Source organism: Phacochoerus africanus, chromosome 16 (genome assembly GCF_016906955.1).
Source record: "Phacochoerus africanus isolate WHEZ1 chromosome 16, ROS_Pafr_v1, whole genome shotgun sequence".
Taxonomy (NCBI): domain Eukaryota; kingdom Metazoa; phylum Chordata; class Mammalia; order Artiodactyla; family Suidae; genus Phacochoerus; species Phacochoerus africanus.
The window spans coordinates 19912423-19933196 of NC_062559.1; positions in this window are offsets into that span (position 1 = coordinate 19912423).

Consider the following 20774-nt stretch of genomic DNA (forward strand, 5'->3'; position numbering starts at 1 on the left):
ATCAGGATTTCTTCAAATATCAAAACTTGACCTTTTTAGTGTGGATAAGGCTGATCTCCTAATTGTAAAGGGTAAACAGAGAGCAAATTTCTTTTCCAATGCTGTGAGCCTGACGCAGAGATCACAAGCCCTGTACTATAAATAAAATAAAAGCAAGGTTTAATGCCATTTCTCATAGACCTTCAGACCCAGAGGTAATAGCAGAACAAAACAAGAAAGAGGATAACAAGTACTGAGAAAGATGTAGAGAAGAAGGAACCTTCAAAAACTGCTGGTTGCTTCTCTGGCAGGTGAGAATTCTACCACTGAACCACCCATGCACTGGTTGCTTTGGAAAAAAAGGTTTGTTAGTTTCCCAAGAGGTTAAACACAGAGTAACTGCATGACCCAGCAATCGTACAATTTATTTATTTTTTTTTAATTTAATTTAATTTTTTTTTTTGCCTTTTCTAGGGCCGCTCCCACAGCATATGGAGGTTCCCAGGCTAGAGGTCCAATCGGAGCTGCAGCCACTGGCCTACTCCAGAGCCACAGCAACGAGGGATCCAAGCCATACCTGCGACCTACACCACAGCTCACGGCAACGCCGGATCCTTAACCCACTGAAGGAGGCCAGGAATTGAACCTGCACCCTCATGGGTACTAGTCGGACTCATTTCCACCAAGCCATAATGGCAACTCCCTGTGCTATTTTAGATTTTTTTTTTTTTTTGTATTTGAGTTTTACTTGTCCAAACTTTTTGTGTGGGAATCTCATGTAGCCTGGGATAAAGGGGAGCTCCTCCAGAGAAGTTTTGTGCAAAGATTCTCCAAAGAACTACCAACTGGATTTCCCATCATGGCTCAGTGGTTAACAAATCCGACTAGGAACTATGAGGTTGCAGGTTCGATCCCTGGCCTTGCTCAGTGGGTTAAGGATCTGGCATTGCCATGAGCTGTGGTGTAGGTCGTAAATGCAACTTGGGTCCTACCTTACAGTGGCTGTGGTGTAAGCCTGGGGCTACAGCTCCCGTTAGACCCCTAGCCTGGGAACCTCCATATGCCCCAGGAGCGGCCCTAGAAAAAGGCAAAAAAAAAAAAGAAAGAACCACCAATTAATTCCTAATTTTTGTAATCTTCTTCTTGTGTTTTCCAGACCATGTATTACTCTCAAAATCACAGGAAGTACAGGATCCCAAATTCTCACTGGTAATGTTTTTTTCAAGTCGAGAATGCAGGTAGAGACACACCCTTATCCCCAACCCCTCCCTGTGCTGAGGGCCCGGTTTCTCTGGTCACACCCTTCCCAGAGAGCACGGCCTTGAGGGCCCAGCTCTACGCCAGGCTTTGGTTATCAAGATTGGTCTGTACCCTCAGGACAGCCACAGCTTTAGGGGCTGCTTACAACACTGGTTTTCAGGTTTCTCATTGTTCTTTCCTTTATTAAAAAAAAAAAGTTTCTTTTGCTTTTTTTTTTTTTTAGGGCCGAACCCAAGGCATATGGAAGTTCCCAGGCTAGGGGTTTAATCAGAGTCACAGCTGCCAGACTCCACCAGAGTCACAGCAATGCAGGATCCAAGCCACATCTGCGACCTGCACCATAAGCTCATGGCAACATCAGATCCTTAGCCCACTAATCGAGGCCGGAGGTCAATCCCACAACCTCATGGTTCCTAGTAGGATTCGTTTCTGCTGCACCATGACAGGAACTCCCATTGTTCCTTTTTTTTTTTTTCTGTCTTTTTGCCTTTTCTAGGGACGCACCCGACGCATATGGAGCTTCCCAGGCTAGGGGTCCAATCGGAGCTGTAGCCACCGGCCTACACCACAGCCACAGCAATGCCAGATCCGAGCTGCGTCTGCGACCTGCATCATGGCTCACGGCAACGCCGGATCCTTAACCCACTGAACAAGGCCAGGGATCGAACCTGCAACCTCATGGTTCCTGGTTGGATTCGTTAACAACTGAGTCACAACAGGAACTCCTTCTTTGCTTTGTATGTTTATCTTTTACCCCTGTAGATCTCCCTTTTTTTTTTTCTCTTCAAGGTTTGCTAGGCATGTAAAAGAATGTTTGCTATGTTTTAGGTGTTTCCTATTGGGAAGATTGTCCTGTTATCTAGTTCTTATGTTGCCTGACGTGGAACTCCTAGGGAAAAAATGCACAAATAGAAAAACATGTGATTTCCAGTGTTCACAGCCCCACCAAAGCCCTTTATAAGCCCATTTGCTCCAGAAGATGGGTTAATCAGATAATGGAATTCCTACTGCTATTAGATATGGAGTGTATGACCTCTCTGGGTAACCTAGAACTTTGACCCAATTAGAATGCCTGATCCTTAAGAAGCGTTTGAAGGAGTTCTGGGCATGGTGCCACAGTTAACGAATCCAACTAGGAACCATGAGGCTGTGGGTTCGATCCCTGGCCTTGCTCAGTGGGTTAAGGATCCTGCATTGCCATGAGCTGAGGTGTAGGTCGCAGATGTGGATCGGATCTGGCGTTGCTGTGGCTGTGGTGTAGGCCGCAGCTGTAGCTCCGATTGGACCCTTAGCCTGGGAACCTCCATATGCCATGGGTGCATACCTAAAAAGCAAAGAAAAAAAAAAAAAAAGAAGAAGGAGGAGGGTTTGAAGAAGCGAAATCAGTGTTTAATCTTTTAAGTGGGTGGGAGGTGAGAGATTGGAGACAAACGTTGGTTTTAAATGCATCACCCTTCACCTAATTCTCCTCCGCGGGGCTCTAGGGAAGGCTGTGTGAAACATGATGGCTGGCACATAGTAAGTGCTCAGTAAATACTTGCTGACAGAATGCTGAATGTATTACTGAGTCACTGTGTCACAAGACAACTCCTTGATTTATTTTCTGCAGTAAACATCCCTCTCTATTTATGTCGCCAGTTCCCCAGACTAATGCTGGAGAATGAGTTTGTTAAGATGTTGATATCCAGAAATGAGGTGCCCTGGGGGGTACACAACAGACAGGCATTTCAGGTTAATCGAAGAAGGCTTCTTGGACAGCAGGTACTTGGGTTGTACGGTGAAAGAAAAAGGTGGACCTCTCCAAAGCTTAAATGGGAATTTCGAGTAGTGATAGCTCACATTTATGAAATACCTGCTAGGCACCAGCACTGTTCTAAGTTCTCCCCATATATCAATTTACTTTGTCATACTAATATCCTTAGGAGCTGAGTATTACTATGGTTCTATTTTATAGATGAAGAATTGAGGCACAAAGAACTTAAGTAACTTGCCAAGAAGCAGTAGAGCTGGAATTCCAACCCAGGCAGTGTATGTAGCCCATGAGTTCACATGCTAAGCTCTTATGCCATCAGCCCTCAGCGGGGACCTGGGTTCCCTTACCCAGACCTGCATACTGCATATTATTCCACAGAACATGCCCTGAGAAGCCTCTGAGCCTTGCCTGTGCTTGTCTCAATTTTTTTTTCACAGTAAATCTTTTTATTAAAAGCTACTTTTAGGTACATTAGTTGGACTTGTCTCAATTCTTGAAATGACCTATTCTTTCTTTAGCGCCGGACCCGCCCAATGGAAACTCCCAGGCTAGGGGTTGAGTAGGAGCTACAGCTGCCGGCCTACACCGCAGCCACAGCAACACCAGATCCGAGTTGTGTCCGTGACCTACACCACAGCTCATGGCAATGCCAGATCCTTAACCCACTGAGTGAGGCCAGGGATGGAACCTGCATCCTCATGGATCCTGGTCGGGTTTGTTAACCACTGAGCCGCGAAGGGAACTCGGACCTAGTCTTTCTTTATCTGGTGAACTCTTATGCATCTTTTCAAACTCAGCTGTGATTTTTTTGGCTCCTCTAGAACCAACTCTAGATTAGAGGACAAACAAGGGAGGGGAAGAAGTTGGACTCTATGATTAAAAAAACAAAAATCTGGGAGTTCCCGTCGTGGCTCAGTGGTTAATGAAGCCGACTAGGAATCATGAGGTTGTGGGTTCAATCCCTGGCCTTGCTCGTTGGGTTAAGGATCCGGCGTTGCCGTGAGCTGTGGTGTAGGTCGCAGACACGGCTCAGATCCTGCATTGCTGTGGCTCTGGTGTAGGCCGGCGGTTACAGCTCCGATTAGACCCCTAGCCTGGGAACCTCCATATGCCCCAGGCCGCGGCCCTAAAAAGCAAAAAAAGAAAGGAAAAAACTGGCCTCTAAGAAACATTGGAAAATTACCTAGGGTCATATGGCTCAAAAAAATAAAAAATAAATAAAAAAGAGCAAACTCAGGACTCAAACCCAGATTCCGAAGCTGGAGTCCATGCTCTTCGTTATTCCCCGCACTCCCCCTCCTACACATGCCTCACATGTGTACATCCTTTCCCCACGCTTCTTAAGAGGGGAAGGGGTGTGGAGAAGCCCTAAAAGGGGGAAACACCACGCTGTAAGGCAAGTTCCTGGAAGATGCTAAATATGTCTCAGGAGGGAAGGGAAATCTGAGCAAGGCCCCGGACTTGCTGGGGTCAAGGAGTGCCTTCTTTGGCTGGACAGCGCCGGTTTCCGACAATCCAAGGGGCCCTTGTGACCCAAAGGCTCTCCAAGCAGGGCTCTCGCAGCCCTCTGCTTGCCCGCCTGCTCCTGGCTTCCCTCCAGCAGGCTGGTGATCCGGGCTCCCCCGCAGCCGTCTGTCCATCCGCCTGTCTACCCGCCAGGAACAGCACCAGGGGCTGCCCAGCACGGGAGGAAGTGAGCAGGCAAGTCCCTCCTGGCCAGCCGAGCCCTGAGCTGGCCGGAGCCGTGCTCTCCCCACGAGGCTGACTCAGCTGGGAACTGCCCTGGGCCACTTGTAACAGAAGGGGCCTGTCCTTACCTTTACTCTGGAACAGAGATGTCGAGGCCAGGAGGGGCTCACCGCCGCCCACCGCCCGCAGGAGCAAGGGGCAAAGCGGCAGGTTTGGAGGTGGTCAGGGAGGTACCAGGTCTGCCCAGACCCATAAGCGGGACTCCCAGGCACCTTGAAGGCCACCCTCTTCTCAGGTCTCAGCGTAGGGTTTTGTCTGCGGGTGCCTTTGACTCCTGTCTTAGACTGTCCTCCACGTGGAGGGGGCTCCAGAAGGCGATGGGTCCCAGGACTCAGGGAGGCAGCTGCTCCACCTTCCTGAGGATGGCCACCCTAGCCACAGCACCCTAGGGAGCCCCCCAAACCTGGGCCAGAGCCATAACCCACTTAGGGTGGCAGAGTCCTATCAAACTCCTGTCCTGGGTCCAACACTTCACCCCTCACCCCCACTCCAACACACATCAGTGGCATCAGTCTTTGTGTGACAGGTGTCTGTCCACACTCTGTAGCGACCTGGCTGCAGCAGGGAAATGAGGGGGCAGGAAAAGGTGAAAAGTCGTCTAAGCCTCCACCTGCACCTGTGAGGTGAGCAGTCCTGGGCCAGGCAAGGATGCCAGAGTGACTGAGTCTTTGTAACAGCTGGGAAGGGCATGGGTCTTGCCCCAGTCACAGGCAGGGCAATCAAGGGCAGAGCAACCAGGCTTGAAGCCAGTGGCTTCTCAGAAGCACTGTCTCCTTGGGGACAATTTTTATCATAACTGATTTTGAGTAATAATTTTTTTTAAACATGGTGAATTTAGTGTTTGACAAAAGTGGTAAGGTGTGGGAGTTCCTGTTGTGGGACAGCAGAAACCAACCCAACTAGTATCCATGAGGATGCGGGCTCGATCCCTGGCCTCACTCAGTGGGTCAAGGATCTGGCATTGCCATGAGCTATGGTGTAGGTTGCAGACACGGCTTGGCTCTGGCACTGCTGGGACTGTAGGGTGGTAGCTGCAGCTCTGATTCAACCCCTAACCTGGGGATTTCCATATGCCGCAGGTATAGCCCTAAAAAAAGCAAAAAAAAAAAAAAGGCAGTAAGTTGTGTCTTTTAGGTAACTCAGAGTCCCTGGGTGAGGGTGGGGGGTAGACATCAGGACTGGCTGGGGACTTCATGCCCAGAAGCCACCACGAGGACATTAGATAACAAGCATGTTGAGACTGGCTGTTCTAACAACACCCACCCCAACCTCCCATCTTGCACAAACTGGAAATTCCAAAGGTTTAGATAGAATAAGCCAAATCCTTTCCTCAGCCGTGGTCAGAATACTGATGTCCAACTCTCAGCTACTCTTGTTTTTTTTTTTTTTTTAGATTTTATGCACCCAAAATAGATTTTATTTTTTCTCAGCTACTCTTGTCAATAATTGCCTTTGCCACCTTTCCCTGTGTTTAAGTTTTGTTGTTGTTGTTTTGGCTGCACATGAAGCATATGGAATGTTCCGGGCCAGGGATTGAACCTGTGCTACTGTAGAGTTAAAGCCAAATCCTTGACCCGCTGTGCCACAGTGGGAACTCCGTGTTTAAGTTTCTTTTCTTTTTTTGCTCTTTAGGGCAGCACCTGCGGCATATGGAGGCTCCCAGGCTAGGGGTGGAATCGGAGCTGGTAGCCGCTGGCCTACACCACAGCCACAGCAATGCCAGATCCGAGCTTCATTTGTGACCTACACCACAGCTCATGGCAACGCCGGATCCTTAACTGGCAAGGTCAGGAATCGAACCTGCATCCTCATGGATCCTAGTCAGGTTTGTTACCACTGAGCCACCACAGGAAGTCCCTGTGTTTAAGTTCTGATAGGAGCAATGAAGTCTCTGGGCCTTTCAAACTCAGGATGGGTGCAGCGCCACCTTGCCTTGTTCCCTCACTTGTGACCCGCTGCCTCCGGAGACTGAGGGGTGAATAAATACAAGCTCTGCTAAAGGCTGGAACTTTCTCATCAATGCTGCTAGAATCCAAAGCACATCCATAGCTAGGACACATGAGAACCAAGACTCAAACCAGACCTTCCATCAAGGCAGGATGCCAGCCTGGGATCCTGAGAGTCCTAAGGAAGTTGCGTCCAGATGTGGCAAGACAGGGAAGGGCTCATACTGTTGTGATGATTCGTGTGGGGCTATTGTGATGTGTGGGTTGTTCCTTCACACATACACACCCCACGTCAGCAAAGTTTGCTTTTCTTCGGGGGGTGTTTGTGGGTTTTTTTGGCCATGCCCGAGGCAATGGCCAGAGTGACAATGCTGGATCTTTAACCCACGGAGCCATCAGGGAGCTCCCAGCAAAGACTCTTTGCATGTGATACGAGCTCAGCAAATAGTTGCTAAATGGAAATTTGAGCCTAGGTTTTGGACTCGAAAAGAGCCTCTTGTCCCAGCCCTTTGCACAATTGTAGGCACCTAATTCCCATACATGATGCTTTTCCACCCCCCCCCGGCCTTAACCTGTGCCCTCCTCTTTCCTCTACCTAGAATTCTCCCCACCTCTCCACTTGTCACTTGGCTAACTCCTTTTCGTCCCTTAAATTTCACTCTACATCTCATTTCTTTTCTTCCTTTCTTTTTTTTTGTCTTTTCTAGGGCCACTCCCGTGGCATATGGAGTTTCCCAGGCTAGGGGTCCAATCAGAGCTGTAGCCGCTGGCCTACACCACAGCCACAGCAATGCCGGATCCTTAACCCCCCTGAGCGAGGCCAGGGATCAGACCCGCAACCTCATGGATCCTAGTCAGGCTCATTACCACTGAGCCACCACAGAAACTCCTACGTCTCATTTCTTCCAGGAAGTCGTTGCCAACCCTCTGGGTCTGGATTCTGTGGCCCTCTTATGTGCCCCCCCCATGCCTATACTTCCTTCCTGTATGAGTGTGTATGCCATGGGATTTGTAATTGCCTGTTGCATAGCCTGTGTCCTCAAGGGCAGGGACTGCCCCTTGGCCATGCCCGTGCTCCTGTGCTTAGCACGTAGAAGATGCTTGCTAGATGTTTATGCATCGACTATAGTAAGGACACTGATTTCTTCCCCCTCCTTTCCAAAGCTAACCTGAAGTTCAACTGCCTACCAGGTGAGGCGTAAGACTTACCTCTTACAGAGAGAAATGCATTTTATAAAAAGCCTTCAGGGGGTTCCCGTCGTGGCGCTGTGGTTAATGAATCCGACTAGGAACCATGAGGTTGCGGGTTCGGTCCCTGCCCTTGCTCAGTGGGTTAACGATCCGGCGTTGCCATGAGCTGTGGTGTAGGTTGCAGACGCGGCTCGGATCCTGCGTTGCTGTGGCTCTGGCGTAGGCCGGTAGCTACAGCTCCAATTCGACCCCTAGCCTGGGAACCTCCATATGCCACGGAAGCGGCCCAAAGAAATAGCAAAAAAGAGACAAAAAAAAAAAAGCCTTCAAGTCCAAAGAAATAATATCTCAAGGTGAAAGCTCAGGCACCTTGGCTGATGTAAGGGTTTCCTCCTGGCAAATAACACCTGGGGCTGACACTGCTAAGAACCCGTGGTAGGAGTGGGTGTGTGTTGAGATGCAAGGAGGATGTTTTTAGGCCCTGGGCATCCCTCTCACCCAGTGGCACTATGTGTGGTGATTTATTGAGCAGCCGGAAAGGGAAGCAGTGTGGGTTTACTGAGTGCACGATCCTGTGGGGCTAGCAGAGCGTCACTCCACAGCAGTAGCTATCCCTGGATCTGTGGAGAAAGGGGAATAGGTTCAAGAACTTACTTTATTTGGGAGTTCCTGTTGTGGTGCAGGGGAAATGAATCTGACTAGGAACCATGAGGTTGCGAGTTCAATCTGGGCTCGCTCAGTGGGTTAAGGATCCGGCGTTGCCGTGAGCTGTGGTGTAGGTGGCAGACACGGCTCAGATCTGATGTGGCTGTGGCTGCGTCGTAGGCCAGCAGCTGTAGCTCTGATTCGACCCCTACCCGGGGAAGCTGCATATGCCATGGGAGTGGCCCTAAAAAAAAGGCAATAAAAAAAAAAAACTTTATTTGCTTCATTGTTCTGTCCATTTATTTTGTGCTGATTTAACTGCCAAGATGCGGTGATGGTAGGCATATTTGTACATATATACAGTGTGCTCGAGGTTGAGGACTGGGCACAGGTAGATAGTAGGACTGTGTGTGTGTGTGTTTCACTCCTCTGCAGACAGTGGTGTGTTGCTCTGCCTCCAGGTCTGTCAGGGCAGTGAGGAGGGAAGAAAGAGTAAGAATGTTTATTGAGCACCTGTTCTATACCAGACAGTTTATGACCTTTATCTTGTTTAGATCCCATTTAACAGATGAGGAACCGGAAGTTCAGGAGGTTAGGTAACTTGCCAAAGGACATAGGAATAATTTGGGGTCCCGATTGTTGTGTTCAGTGCATGTCTGCTCTACCGTTTCCAGGCTGACTTCTAACTCGACGTTTAGGGTGTGGTATCTAGGACAGGAAACAGAAGTAAAGCACTGATTGAGGAGTTCCCATCGTGGCACAGCGGAAACAAATCTGTCTAGGAGCCATGAGGTTGCAGGTTTGATCCCTGGCCTTGTTCGGTGGGTTAAGGATCCGGCGTTGTCGTGAGCTGTGTGGTGTAGGTCACAGATGCAGCTTGGATCCTGCATTGCTGTGGCTGTGCTGTAGGCCAGCAACTGTAGCTCCAACTGGACCCCTAACCAGGGAACCTCCATATGCTGCAGGTGTGGCCCTAAAAAAAAAAAAAGCACTGATTGAGCCCAGTTAAGAGGAAAGGTTAAACATTCAGGCTCTGGGTCAGTTGAGACTGACCAAATTCAAATCCTACCTCTGTGCCTTCACTGTGTGACCTTCATATATGGTGGATGGCCTTGGTGCATCAGTGCCTTTTTTAAAAAAAGTCACAAATTTCCCTTTTTTTGTTCTTATTTTAATGTTCCCCCCACCGTGACATATGGAAGTTCCCCAGGTGAGAGACTGAATCTGAGCCACAGCTGCAACTTAAAGTACCAGATCCTTTAACCCACTGTGCTGGGCTGTGGATGGAACCCACACCTCCACAGTGATCCAAGCCACTGCAGTCAGATTCTTAACCCCTGCACCATGGTGGGAACTCCACAAATTTCTCTTTATTAAGTAGTCAGGTCCAAGCAACTTAATATTTATGTTCTAACAGCATAGCCATCTGAAAAAAAAAATACACATAATACACATTAGTTGAAATAGGAAAAAAATTTTTTTTTCTTTTTAGGGCCACACTCGAGGTATATGGAGGTTCCCAGGCTAGGGGTCGAGTCAGAGCTGTAGCTGCAGGCCTACACCAACCACAGCCACAGCAACTTGAGATCCGAGCCGTGTCTGCGACCTACACCACAGATCACAACGCCGGATCCTTAACCCAGGGAGGTTAAGGGATCAAACCTGTGTCCTCCTGGATGCTAGTCAGATTCGTTAACCACTAAGCCATGACGGGAATTTCGAAAATAATTTTTTCTTGAATTACCGCAGTTACTAATGGGATAAATGTGACTGTTGGGCATTGCACTGCTTCTCTTACTTTGGGATCGGAGGGAACCCCGACACACTCATTTCCTGTTCCACACTGATTTCATGTGGAAAAATCCAGTTTTGCAAAAAATATGACGTCATTGGTGGGAATATAGCGCCATCTACTGTAGGAACAGTGAGGTGCCCTGAGCTAGTAGTTCATATGACGTCTGAGAGACATTGAGTTTTGGTGTATCCCTGAAATTTTTCAAATATCCCTGTGGCACCTTAGAGCACTTTGGCACATAGTTTGGGAGTGTAGCATTAGGGACTATCCAAGGGCAATTGGGCAATTGACTTATCTCTTCTGTGCCTTGGATTCCCCACCCGTAACATATGGGTAATAATACCTAGCTGATGAGATTTTCATGAGGTTTAAATGAGGTGTTTCTAAAGCACCTACACGACAGTGCGTGACACTATCTATACAGGAGTCACCTGGGAGAGTTAATAAAAGCCACGGCTGCCTGGAGCTCTACCCACAGCTTCTGATGTATTTGGTTGGGGTGAGGCTCCAGCATGGAAGTTACTTTTTTTTTTAAAAGTATCCCAGGAGGAGTTCCTGTAGTGGCTCAGTGGTTAACGAATCTGACTAGGAACCATGAGGTTGCTGGTTCAATTCCTGGCCTTGCTCAGTGGGTTAAGGATCTGGCGTTGCTGTGAGCTGTGGGGTAGGTTGCAGACGCGGCTCGGATCCCGCGTTGCTGTGGCTGTGGTGTAGGCCTACGGCTACAGCTCCGTTTTGACCCCTGGCCTAGGAACCTCCATATGTCGTGGGAGCGGCCCAAGAAATGGCAAAAAGATAAAAATAAATAAATAAATAAAATAAGGTATCCCATGAGATTTTAATGTTGAGCCAAAGCTGAGTCACTAGCACATAGTAAGTACGCTATTTTAAGAATAAAAATAGTATTTTTTTGACAGAGTCTCCTTGCCTGTCTGCTTGCCTCTCTCACAAGCATCTTAATCTATTTCTTGCGTATCAAAAAAAATAAAAGTAGTATTTTTTTTAGGGTTATGCAGAAAGTACACAGACCTAGGTATCGGAAGTCCTGAATTCTAGAACTTTTTTCTGATGTAGGGGCTGTGCGGTCTTGGGCAAAATCACTTGCCCTCTCTTAACGACTCTTCTTCTATGTAAAATGATGGTAATTTGTCCAGTCCTTATTCACAGGGTTATCATGACATGTGAAGTAATGTGCGTGAAACTGCTCTTTGAATTGTCTCACATAGCACTATACCAAAGTACGGCATTGTCGGGAAGCAGAAGATGTGATCTCTTTCCTCAAAGAGTAACAAAAACGCAGGGCACTTGAGGGCCACTGCCCTCTAATGGTCTGTGCACCATGGAGAGACCCTTAGACTCATAGCTGAGATGATGGAAGCACATGGGCCCCATCCCAGCAGGGGTGGAAGGACCACGGCCTCTTTATGGAATCGCTGCAGTATTGGAAAATCCCAGAAGGGGGCAGCCTTGTCCCAGCCCCAGGCAGGTCTGAGTATATCACCCAACCCAATTTGTTTTTAAAAAGTTGAAGTGAATGTTTACAGATTTTATTTACTTTATTTTTATTAGGCACTGTACCATAATATATAAAGTAATTACAGACACAAGAATTAAAACCAGAACACAATGTACAGCCTATAAAGGACATGAAAGCTCATTTTTACGTGCTTAAGGCTCTTTGGCAGTAAATGTTTCTCTAGATTTCTTTTTAATCACCATTTGGATGTTTGATGATTACGTCCATGTTTATACTGGGCGTCTACATCAGCCACAAATTAGGTGTGCACATGTAATGAAAGCAGTTAACAGTGTTATTTCAGTAGTTATTTCAGTATTTTCAGTAGTTATTTTTTAGTTATTTCAGTAGTTGTTTCAGTAGTTAGGAGACAAAGCACTAGGGGTTTTTTGGGGTTTTTTTTGCTTTTTTAGGGCCACACCCACGGCAGAGGGAAGTTCCCAGGCTAGGGGTTGAATCAGAGCTATAGCTGCTGGCCTATGCCACAGCCGCAGCAAGGTCAGATCAGAGCCATGTCTGCAACCTACACCACAGCTCACTGCAATGCCAGATCCCCAACCCACTGAACGAGGCCAGGGATCGAACCCGCATCCTCATGAATACTAGCAAGGTTCGTTACTGCTGGACCACAATGGAAACTCCCACAAAGCACCAGTTTTAACCAAGTAACAATAACACTTCATCCTTTCACTCCGAACATAGACCAAGTTCAAGGGAAATCAAGCCCCAGGTCCCCAGAACTCCCTCTCTGTGTTCTGTATGAAAATGTACAGGGCTTCTATTTAACTCCAAGTATCCTGATCATAACAGCTACCATTTATTGAACGACTACTGTGTGCCAGATGCTTCACGAACTCTTCCTGACAGCACGTTAACATACAGCAGAGGTCACGACCACCGTCATTTTCCAGGTGAGGGAACAATTCAGAGAATTACCGCCCACGGTCACACAGCGGTACAAGGAGAACAAGGGTGACCGGAGCGTCTCTTTGCCCAGCTCATGATAATTTGCAACACTACTCAGCTGTTCTAGTCCCAGGAGACTCTCTGAGGTCTAATCCAAGCTCCGGCAGGACTCTGTAAAGAGGCGTCTTTCGCCACAGCTCCCACTTGAGCTGCCCTCTAGCTTTATGACCCTGAGGCTCAGAGGTACCTGGTACCTCCTCCCAGAATGCAAGGCGTCGCCCAGGGTCACAAATCAAGGGGAACTAGGGCATGGCTGGAATAACAGTATGAATCGGAGGGATGAAGTAAGGGACAGACAGGTTGGCTTTTCAGTCTATTGCTGGACCTTAATGGAAACTGTGTTTATACGTGATGTAGGCGCTGTCTGAATCCAGGGGAAGTGGCAGCAGGAGGGCTGGTCTATGTAGTTTCAGGGCCTCTGCACTGAGCCCATGCTTTCTGTGACAACGGTGAAAATCATGTTGAAAACCTAGGATAAGACTAACCATTAGAATAATGTGATGCTTTATATGAACCTCTTTTCATTTAGTGTTTCTCTGATCATTTAGTGACCCTTCGAAATGATCAACAGTGAGCGCCTGTCATGGCGCAGCAGCAGAAATGAATCTGACTAGTATCCATGAGGATGCAGGTTCAATCCCTGGCCTTGCTCAGTGGGTCAGTGATCCGATGTTGGCATGAGCTGTGGTGTAGATCTCAGATGCGGTTCAGATCCCGCGTTGCGGTGGCTGTGACCTAGGCCGGCAGCTGCAACTCCAATTCGACCCCTAGCCTGTGAACTTCCCTATGCCATGGTGCAGCTCTTAAAAAAAGCAAAAAAAAAAAAGAGGAAAACATAAAAATCTTTTAAAAAAGAGAGCGGAAGACCAAAAAATGATTAGCAGTTATCTACAATACATATGGTGGATGTTAAAGCTGTTCCTCAAAATATTCCTCCTCTCTGCCTTCTGGCCACAGGCTAGGATTGCATTGCCTAGTCCCTGGTCCCTGGTGACTGGGTGCAGGCAATCTGGTGAAAGTGGAAGTGATGGTATCACTTCCAGGCTGGAGCATTTAATTCCTTTGTGGGCCCTTCCGAGCTTCCTTCCCCTCTGCCCCAGCTGGTAATGCTCCAGACGGTGGCTGCTCTGTCACTCTAAGTCTGGAGTGAGGACAGCATGGTGTAGAGGTCCCATCTGATCCAGAAAGGATATGCAGAATAAATGAGAAGGAAACCTTTGTTATTTGAAGTCACTGGAGATTGGGTTTTGATGCTATTCTCACTGCATCATAACCTAGGCTGCTCTGACTGGCAGAGTGTATGTAACAGCTACCTATCACTGTGCACTGGGTCAAGGTAGAGGAACTGGGAGTTCCCGTCATGGCGCAGTGGTTAACGAATCCAACTAGGAACCACGAGGTTATGGGTTCGATCCCTGCCCTTGCTCAGTGGGTTAACGATCCGGTGTTGCCGTGAGCTGTGGTATAGGTCGCAGACGCGGCTCAGATCCTGCATTGCTGTGGCTCTGGCGTAGGCCAGTGACTACAGTTCCAATTCGACCCCTAGCCTGGGAACCTCCATATGCCGTGGGAGCGGCCCAAGAAATGGCAAAAAGACAAATAAATAAATAAAGTCCATTAAAAGCTAGACCTAAAAGGCTACATTACATGGTAGGCTTCCTCTGTGGCACAACGGAATCAGTGGTGTCTCTGCCGCGACGGGATGAAGGTTGGATCCCTGGCCTGGTACAGTGAGTTAAGGATCCAGTGTTGCTACAGCTGCCATTTTTATATAAACATATCGTTTCGTATCTCTTGGTAATCAGATCACGGCTCCCCCCAACCCTGAATTCCAGGAGAGCCAAAAGCAAAAAAAAAGTGAAAACAAGGCCACGTGTTGTTTGATTCCATGTATATGAAAAGTCCAGAATAGGCACATTTATAGAGACAAAAAGTAGATGCATGGTGGGGGCCAGGGCTAGTGGGCGGGAAGAATGGGGAGTGACTGTTAATGGGTGTGGGGTTTCTTTGGGAGTTGATAAAAGTGTTCTGGAGTTAGATAGTGGTATTGGTGGTATAACCGTGTGACTACACGAAAACCCACTGAACTGTACACCTTTTTTTCCTTTGGCCAAGGTGTGCAGCAGCTTGATGTGGGATCTCAGTTCCCTGACTGGGGCTTGAACCTGGGCCGAAGGGGTGAAATAACTAAATCCTAGTTACTAGACCACCAGAAGCTCCCTGTGAATTTTTCTTTTTAAAGGACCACACTTGCAATATATGGAAGCTCCCAGACTAGGGGTCGACCTACACCACAGCCACAGCAACTCAGGATCTGAGCCAAGTCTTCCACCTGCACCGAAGCTCATAGCAACACTGGATCCTCTTTTCTGTTTTGTTATTTGGGGTTTTTTGGTTTGTTTTTGCATTTTTAGGGCCGCACCCGCGGCGGCGTATGGAGCTTCCCAGGCTAGCTGTCTAATCAGAGTTACAGATATCAGGCTACATCATAGCCACAGCAACTCGGGATCCGAGCCCTGTCTGTGACCTACACCACAGCTCATGGCAACGCCGGGTCCCTAATCCACTGAACAAGGCCAGGGATCAAACCTGCAACCTCATGGTTCCTAGTCGTATTCATTTCTGCTGCGTCATGGCGGGAACTCCAGCAACACTGGATCCTTAACCCACAGAGCAAGGCCAGGGATCAAAGCCGAATCCTCATGGATGCTACTCAGATTCTTAACCTGCTGAGCTACCACGGGAACTCCCAAAGGCCATGAAGTTTTTGATGTTGCTTTTTTTTTTTGGCTGCCCCTGGGTATGTGGAGTTCCTGGGCCAGGGATCAGATCCTAACCACAGTTGCCAATGCCTGATCCTTAACCCACTGTGCCAGGCCAGGGATCAAACCTGCCACCGAGTGCTCTAGAGACATGGGCCGATCCCATTGTGACACAGCAGGAACTCTTCCCTGTGAACATTTAAATGATGAATTTTATGTGTGAATTATGTTTCAATTTTAAAAAGTGAATTAAAAAAAAATCCCTTTCTCGGCCAGTTTCCTCATCTATGAAATTAATAGTCCGCCTGACAGATTGTTGTGTGGAATGATTCAGTGTAAGAGTGTGGTCTGGGGCTGGAGGCTCGGGGAGCAATCAGCTCCTGCCCAGGATGCTGGATCTGGCTCAGCACCTCTGTGTGGTCTTGGGAAGCCCAGTTCACTTGACTAAGCTTCGCGTTTTTCATCTGCAAAATGAAAGAGCTGGATCAGATGAATATTCTGAACCCTCCCAGCCTGGCCAGGACCTATGACGCTCCTTGATGGATAGAAACACTAAGCATAATAATGTGTTTGTACAGCTCTGGACATTTTTCAAAGCACTTTCAAGTAACCTACTTCATTCACTACCTCCCCTAACGTTTAATTTATTCCATTGCAACACAATGATAATCAAGCTTCAGAGAAACAAATGATGAATCAGCAGGAAGCAGAGGCCAAGAGATGATGGGCCACGGAGTGAAGACACACTGGTGCAGAACGGCTCCCGTTCAGTGTGGCTGCAGAAGCTCGGCACCTGCTCCAGATGTTAGGGGCACAGAGCCCAAGGCTGGAACCAGGTGCCAGAGCCTCCCTCCCCACGCCAGCTCCCAGGCAGGCGATGGCAGAGCTGCCCATGAGCTCAGTGGGTTCGTCATAGACACCCACCCCAGAGGCCCTTCCCCAGCTGGCAGAGGTTCCCAGGTGCCAGAGACCCACTCTGTTGCAGGTCGGTGGTGATGTAATTTTCAAACCACTTCCTATATATGCTTTCGGTCTCTGGAGAGTTCTTTTTGGTTTTGTTGGCTGGAAGCTACACAGGGCAGCACCTCCCAGCATTTATTTATTTATTTTTCTTTAAACATTTTTCTTCTTTTTTTTTTCTCCTTTTTACGGCTGCACCTGTAGCATATGGACGTTCCCAGTCCAAAGGTGGAATGTGAGCTGCGGCTGAGGCCTACACCACAGCCCCAGCCCAGCAATGCAGGATCTGAGTTGCTCATGGGACTTAACACGCCTCAGCTTGCGGCAACGCCAGATCCTTAACCCACTGAACAAGGCTGGGGATTGAATCCGTATCCTCACAGAGACTATGCTGGGTCCTTAACCTGCTGAGCCACAGTGGGAACTCCCCTCCCAGCATTTTAGGACTGCACAGAGGGTGTCCTTTTTCCTTTCTTCCTTACACATAGGGAGAAGGAGCCCAGGGCCTCCCCAGTAGATCTTGCTCTGGCCTGCCGGCGGGGGGGGGGGGGGGGGCAGGTCCAACTCTGTCACTCTGAGAGAGGAGAGCTGCTGCCTCCCCATCTCCCCCACAAGCTGCCCCTTCTGGTGCTTTGGTGCCTTGTCCCTCCCCCAGGACTCTGGGCTGAGCCGAAAGAAAATGCACCCAAGGGAGGAGAAGGCAGTGCTGTGGATACAAGGCCCACCCACAGGTAACCAGGTGAGGCTGAGCCCTGCGAGGGGCTCTGGGGATTTGCCAAGAAACTCGAGTCTCCAGCACGGAGGACAGACGGCGGGGATGGAGGATGGAGGATGAGCTGGGGTCAGAGCCGGAGCGCTTGCGGGGAGGGCTGGAAAGAGGGGAGCAGGTAATTCCCCTCGGATCATCCCCTCAGAGGGTCACAGGCATGGGAGTGGGTGGGGCCGGAGGGAGTACAGGAGCCTGCGGGAACCAATCAACCGGGTCTCAAGGCCCTGGAGGTGGGGAGGTGACACTCCCAGAGGTGCCTGCCCTGGGGACGGGAAGGGACTGGACGGATTAGGCAAGTGGGAGGCCCTGCCTGGGGGTGGAGGGCGGCTGGAGGGAGTGAGCTGGACCTGGGGCTGTGTGACCGGCCCTCCCCCTAGCCTCCCTCCCCCCCAACACCCAGGCTTTCACCTCAAGGAGGAGGGGTGCCCCAACATAACTCTCTCCCCTGCCCCCCCACCCCCATCCCACTTGTCCACTGTGACCTGGCAGGAGGCAAGAGGCAGGGGTGAGACAGGCAAGGAGGGAGGATGTGGTTCCTTCCAAACTTCCTCCCCTCCGGGAGGGACCATCATCCCCTGCCTGCCTTCGATTCCCTCAGGGCATCCTGGGGACAGACAAACACCCACAGCGGCCTCTCCCCAGGCCAGGCAATGCAATGATCAGGGTGGGAGCCTGCCCTGGCACCCTGGGCTCACTCTGGCCCCGCCAGTGCCCTGAGTCCCTCTGCTTAAGCCCTGGACAAGAGGCAGGAGTGGGTTGGGGTGAAGGCCGGGGTTTGTTGTGGCGGCGATAATGTCAGGGCTTTCCGGGCAAGAGAAAAGTGCAGTTTGCGCATTGCTTACATTTTTCTTATGAGGCCAGGCTGGGAAATGGCTGGAAATGAAAGTGTGGGAGAGGTGGACAGTCTGTCCTTGAAGACAGTCTTTTTTGGTGCCACCTATGCCCCTAGGGGTGAGGGGAAGGGCATCTTGGTGGGGATCTCGTGCAGAGGATGCTGTGGGTGTGGGCACAAGGAGCTGCTGTGGTGTTCCCAGGGATGTGTCCTGGACCCATGACCTCCAGCCAACACTCCACTGCTTGCTCACCCTGCACCAGCCCCACCTGACCAGACTCTCATCCTCGCTGGACATGTAAAAGCAATCAATTACTGAGTGACATGTGGCAAAGCTGTCAGGCTATCCAAGCCCTGGAGGCCAGGGCTGGGACCAGGAGGGTGAGGGAGGGGAAAAGAGTCATGAGACTGGCATGTGGACCCTGCTTCCTCCCATGGACCCCATCCTTGGAAATGGGAACTTTGGGGGGGGGGCAGTGAGACTGAGGTTTGGGGCTCCACCTCCTGCAGTACCTCTACTCTCTAATCTTCAGGGTGCTCCTTCTCCCCTGACCTCACCCACCTCTTCCTCAAAGTCTAAGACAAAGCTGACTGATTCCTTGCTGTCTCTGGTGCTTTCCCCAAGTCCCAGGCCCCAAGTCACTTCAGCTTGGCCTCAAACACCTGCCCTTTGTTCTCCTTTTCACTTTTCTTTTCTTTTCTTCTTTTTAGGGCGGTACCAGCAGCATATGGTGGTTCCCAGGCTAGGGGTCAAATCGGAGCTGTAGCTGCCAGCCTACACCGCAGCCATAGTAACACAAGATCTGAGCCGCATCTGCGACCTACACCACAGCTCAAGGCCACGCTGGATCCTCAACCCACTTGGCAAGGCCAGGGATCGAACCTGCGTCCTCATGGATACTAGCCAGATTCATTTCTGCTGAGCCATGAGAGGAACTTCCAGGAAGATATATTTTAAAAAAATTGGGGGGCACGCCCAAAGCATGTGGAGGTTTCTGGGCCAAGGATTGAACACACGCACACAGTAGCCACCTGAGCTGCTGCAGTGACCACACCAGGTTCTTAACCCACTGAGCCACAGGAGAACTCTCCTGATTTTTTTTTTTAACTAATGCCTTTATTTTTGTTTATTTATTTATTTTTTGGTCTTTTTGCCATTTCTTGGGCCACTCCTGTGGCATATGGAGGTTCCCAGGCTAGGGGTCCAATCGGAGCTATAGCCTGCCAGCCTACACCAGAGCCACAGCAACGCGGGATCCGAGCTGCACCTGTGACCTACACCACAGCTCACGGCAATGCCGGATTGTTAACCCGCTGAGCAAGGGCAGGGATCGAACCCGCAACCTCATGGTCCCTAGTCAGATTCGTTAACCACTGCGCCACGACGGGAACTCCAGAACTCTCCTGATTATTTGAATGACCCGCTTGCTGGAAAATCCCATTTCTAGCCAACAAGCTCTGGAGAAAAGGCAGAGCTACCCTGCAGTGAGCCCAGGGGCAGTCACTGCTGGGATCCGCTCACCAGGTACGTGTGCGCCATTCATTTATCATATTCTGCCTGCTTCCGGGGGCCTTGGAAGTGGACTCTGACTCGTTTCTTTCTCAGAAAAGTTGGCTGTGTTCTCTGAGTTGCTCAGGAGTCTGGGCTGCGTGGAGGGATGACTTTCCCTGGCAGAGTCCCTCTCACATTGGACTTTCACTGACCATTTGTCTTTTTGCCCCACTGGACGTTGGCCGACAGCAGCAGAGACAACGAGCATCTTGTTCACCACGTGCTCCCAAGCATCTGGTGGGCGCGTGGCATGGACCCAATGAACATTGTTGAATATGGAGTAGCAGTCGTAATATGCTGCATTTAGTTGTGGGTCAAAAGTGAGCTTAGCCACAGCTTACGTGGCTTGAAATCATCATTACTCTGTTTAATACTTGCCTACTGCAAGCCAAGAGCTTTACCTGTTATCTCACTAATGGCGAAGCCACCTTATTACATAGATATTATAACTCCATTTGAAAGATAAGGAAACTGGGAGCTCCTGTTTTGACTCTGTGGTAAAGGAAGTATCCATGAGGACGTGGGTTCGATCCTCGGCCTTGCTCAGTCTGTTAAGGATCCGGTGTTGCCATGAGCTACAGTGTAGGCTGCAGATGGGGCTGGGATCTGGCGTTGCTGTTGCTGTGTTGTGTTGGCAGGTGGCTACAGCTCCAATTTGACCTCTAGCCTGGGAACTTCCACATGCTGCAAGTGCAGCCCTAAAAAGACGAAAGAATGAAAGAAAGAAGGAGGGAGGGAAGAAGGAAGGAAGAAAGAAAAGGCAACAGAGGTTCGGAGAGAGATTGTGACTTGGGTAAGAGGCTCAAATTTGGACCAAGGCTCATTTACCTGCCAGTCCTAATCCTTTTTGATATACAACCTCTCTTATTTTTTTGCATTTTTTTTCAGGGCTCCGCCCTGAAGGGCTGCATATGGAGGTTCCCAGGCTAGGGGTCAAATCGGACTTACAGCTGCCAGCCTACACCACAGCTGCAGCAACACAAGGATTGAACCCACGTGCTCATGGATGCTAGTCGGGTTCATTAACCTCTTGAGCCATGAAGGGAACTCCCTATATACAACCTCTCCTATTTATAATCATGAACCTGTGTGTTGGCTC